Below are 4,275 nucleotides of genomic sequence, written 5' to 3'. Positions count from 1 at the left end.
AAGTTCTAACTAACTAGTTCTATTGTAACGTTAGTTACAGTTCTTCTAACTAATTCTAAAATAACGTTAGTTACAGTTCTTCTAACTAAGTAGTTCCATGTGAAGTTAGTTACAGTTCTAATTAACTAGTTCCATGTAATGTTAGTTACAGTTCTAACTAACTAGTTCCATGTAATGTTAGTTACAGTTCTAACTAACTAGTTCCATGTAACGTTAGTTGCAGTTTCTAACTAAGTAGTTCTAATGTAATGCTAGTTAAAATTCTAACTAACTAGTTCTATTGTAATGTTAGTTACAGTTCTTCTAACTAAGTAGTTCCATGTCACGTCAGTTACAGTTCTAACTATCCATGTAACGTCAGTTACAGTTCTAACTAACTAATTCTAAAGTAACGTTAGTTACAGTTCTTCTAACTAAGTAGTTCCATGTGAAGTTAGTTACAGTTCTAATGAACTAGTTCTAATTTAATGTTAGTTAAAGTTCTAACTAACTAGTTCTAATGTAACGTTAGTTACAGTTCTAACTAACTAGTTCTATGTAACGCTAGCACTGTAGAGAATTGTGCTGAATAAATCATGGCGAACCTGGTGCCACTCAGAGGAGTCGCTTCACATCATTAACTCACGAGGAATTGATGCCGTCTGTGAGGGGGCAGGTGCAGCTGTAGGCAGGTGGAGCTGTAGGCTGGTGTCGTCTCTTAGGGGGCAGGTGCAGCTGTAGGCAGGTGTTGTCTCTTAGGGGGCAGGTGACGGCTGGGTAGGTGTTGTCGTAGGTTGTAGTCGTGCCTCCAATGATGCGGGTCTCTTAGGGGGCAGGTGACGGCTGGGTAGGTGTTGTCGTAGGTTGTAGTCGTGCCTCCAATGATGCGGGTCTCTTAGGGGGCAGGTGACGGCTGGGTAGGTGTTGTCGTAGGTTGTAGTCGTGCCTCCAATGATGCGGGTCTCTTAGGGGGCAGGTGACGGCTGGGTAGGAGTTGTCGTAGGTTGTAGTCGTGCCTCCAATGATGCGGGTCTCTGCGAGGGCTGATGGAGCTGCAGCTGGTGTGACTACTCATCTCGCTGTCATTTAAAGTGTGTGTGCACGCATGCATGCACGTGTGTGTGTGTGTGTGTGATTTGCATACTCCACAGGGAATTGCCTTGCAGGGAGCCCTCTACGTAGTGCCTTTAGGTCAGAATGCAGAGCACACATACAGTATTATTAACGCTTTTATTTGGACCGGCCTCTTTACAGTCGCTCTGCATGCAATTAGGCTACACATATTGAATTGAATTGAATGCCTTTATTGTCATTGTACTTTGCAATACAACGAGATTAGGAGCGCTACTCCACTGGGTGCACACATACAATAAATAATCATTATAAGACATAAAAACACACAAACACATATAAAACACAATAAAAGAGTAAACAGAGCAATGGTCAGATAGTGCAAATATAAAGTGCAAGAAGTGACACTAGGTGGCTGGGTTTGGCTATTGTTTGTTTAGGGAGACTATTGCATTTGGAAAGAAGCTATTTTTAAATCTTGTGGTACTGGATTGTATGGACCTATAACGCCTACCAGAGGTTATACCACTGCTTGGTCAAATTTCCTATTGTGATGCGCTATTTGGAACGTGCATTATTTTTCTATATACCGCACGGCTATGAAGTAGTTCCCTTTTTTTGGGCTTATTACACTTGAATATTAATTCGCCAATGTGAATGTAACGGTAAAAACAGCAATGTTGTATCTAAGACAGCGGCAATATAAACGAAAATGATAGTAGCAGTGGTATAAGCGGGATAATCAACTCCGCGCCCTGTGCGTTTATAGGAAAATAATGCACTTATCGAAGTGTAAAGTCCCCTCCGCCTGCGGCGTCGGGTCCTTATTACCACTTCGAACGTGCATTATTTTCCTATAAACGCACGGCGCGTCGTTGATTATCCCTTACGTAACAGTTGAAACAAATGGTGGCCAGGATGAGTATTGTCCTTGATGATGTTCTTGGCTCTTGAAAGAGTGCGACTGAGTGCAATATCTGACAGGGGGGGGAGGGGGCAACCAATGATTTTTTCTGCATTTTTTATGATTCTCTGTAAAGATTTTTTGTCAGCTGTAGAACATGCAGCAAACCATACAGAGATGCCGTATGACAGGATGCTCTCGATGATGGACCTGTAAAATGACACTAGCAGCTTCACATTCAAGTTGTTTTTCCTCAGTATCCTGAGGAAGTGAAGGCGCTGCTGAGCTTTTTTGATAATGGCTGTGGTATTAGTTGCCCAGGAGAAACAGTCTGTGATGTGGATGCCCAGAAATTTGAATGAGTTGACTCTCTCCACACACTCACCATTTATGAGGACTCTCTCCACACACTCACCATATCAACGCTTTCATTTGCACCTCAACACACACAGGGGAAGATTCACAGATCCAAACATTGAAGGAAGTGTGTCACGCACTTAGGCAGGACTGATCAAACACAAAATGCATTTGTATGTTCACTCTCTCTGCACTGCATGATTATGGAAGAACATGGCATTGCCGTCTCCAGATGGATAAACTAGGCCTACCTACCTACCTATTATTGCAGAAATGGAGCAGTAGCCTATCTTGCAAGGTTTTTTTTTTTTTGTGCAATTGGCTTTCTGAGTCCACACAGTTACAGTCCGCGTAAGACAAAGTTTGTGCACATGCCCAAGACTCCCAAAACACAACAATGATAATTTTGCATTGAAACCCCATATTTTACTACACTCTTCCCTCCCCACACACCTGATACACACTCACCACACGCTTCTCTCCTCACACCTGATACACACTCACCACACGCTTCTCTCTTTTCCCTCCCCCACTCCACTTCCCTCTCTCCTCTTCTCCATCTCCTCTTCTACCTTTCTCCTCCTCCATACTTTCATTATCATATGCACTCTTATCCTCTAGTGCAGATGCAGTGCTAACTCCTAGCTAGCCCCCTCTGCATATCCTCTAGTGCTAACAGCTGCAGTGCTAACTCCTAGCTAGCCCCCTCTACATATCCTGTAGTGCAGCTGCAGTGCTAACTCCTAGCTAGCCCCCTCTACATATCATCTAGTGCAGATGCAGTGCTAACTCCTAGCTAGCCCCCTCTATATGTAGTGCAGATGCAGTGCTAACTCCTAGCTAGCCCCCTCTACATATCCTCTAGTGCAGATGCAGTGCTAACTCCTAGCTAGCCCCCTCTACATATCATCTAGTGCAGATGCAGTGCTAACTCCTAGCTAGCCCCCTCTATATGTAGTGCAGATGCAGTGCTAACTCCTAGCTAGCCCCCTCTGCATATCCTCTAGTGCAGATGCAGTGCTAACTCCTAGCTAGCCCCCTCTACATATCATCTAGTGCAGATGCAGTGCTAACTCCTAGCTAGCCCCCTCTACATATCATCTAGTGCAGATGCAGTGCTAACTCCTAGCTAGCCCCCTCTATATGTAGTGCAGATGCAGTGCTAACTCCTAGCTAGCCCCCTCTACATATCCTCTAGTGCAGATGCAGTGCTAACTCCTAGCTAGTCCCCTATACTCTAGTGCAGATGCAGTGCTAACTCCTAGCTAGCCCCCTCTATATGTAGTGCAGATACAGTGCTAACTCCTAGCTAGTCCCCTCTACATATCCTCTAGCGCAGATGCAGTGCTAACTCCTAGCTAGCCCCCTCTGCATATCATCTAGTGCAGATGCAGTGCTAACTCCTAGCTAGCCCCCTCTATATGTAGTGCAGATGCAGTGCTAACTCCTAGCTAGCCCCCTCTACATATCATCTAGCGCAGATGCAGTGCTAACTCCTAGCTAGCCCCCTCTGCATATCCTCTAGTGCAGCTGCAGTGCTAACTCCTAGCTAGTCCCCTATACTCTAGTGCAGATGCAGTGCTAACTCCTAGCTAGCCCCCTCTATATGTAGTGCAGATACAGTGCTAACTCCTAGCTAGTCCCCTCTACATATCCTCTAGCGCAGATGCAGTGCTAACTCCTAGCTAGCCCCCTCTGCATATCATCTAGTGCAGATGCAGTGCTAACTCCTAGCTAGCCCCCTCTATATGTAGTGCAGATGCAGTGCTAACTCCTAGCTAGCCCCCTCTACATATCATCTAGCGCAGATGCAGTGCTAACTCCTAGCTAGCCCCCTCTGCATATCCTCTAGTGCAGCTGCAGTGCTAACTCCTAGCTAGCCCCCTCTATATGTAGTGCAGATGCAGTACTAACTCCTAGCTAGCCCCCTCTACATATCCTCTAGTGCAGATGCAGTGCTAACT

The 4,275-nt window shown here is 45.3% G+C and overlaps 1 protein-coding gene across 1 annotated transcript in view; it reads right to left on the bottom strand.

The window, feature by feature from the left end:
* Window positions 1-732, bottom strand: part of LOC134076324 (tumor necrosis factor receptor superfamily member 13B) — a 6,001-nt gene extending 5,269 nt beyond the window's left edge. Inside the window, exon 1 of the mRNA XM_062531314.1 lies at window positions 626-732. The gene's annotated coding sequence lies outside the window, so the exon portion shown is untranslated. The remainder of the gene's footprint in view (window positions 1-625) is intronic.
* Between the last annotated feature and the right edge of the window lie 3,543 nt (window positions 733-4,275).

Source organism: Sardina pilchardus, chromosome 3, assembly GCF_963854185.1.
Source record: "Sardina pilchardus chromosome 3, fSarPil1.1, whole genome shotgun sequence".
Classification (NCBI taxonomy): Eukaryota; Metazoa; Chordata; class Actinopteri; order Clupeiformes; family Clupeidae; genus Sardina; species Sardina pilchardus.
The sequence above is the reverse complement of the archived record's forward strand: the minus strand, read 5'-3'. Positions and strand labels throughout refer to the sequence as shown.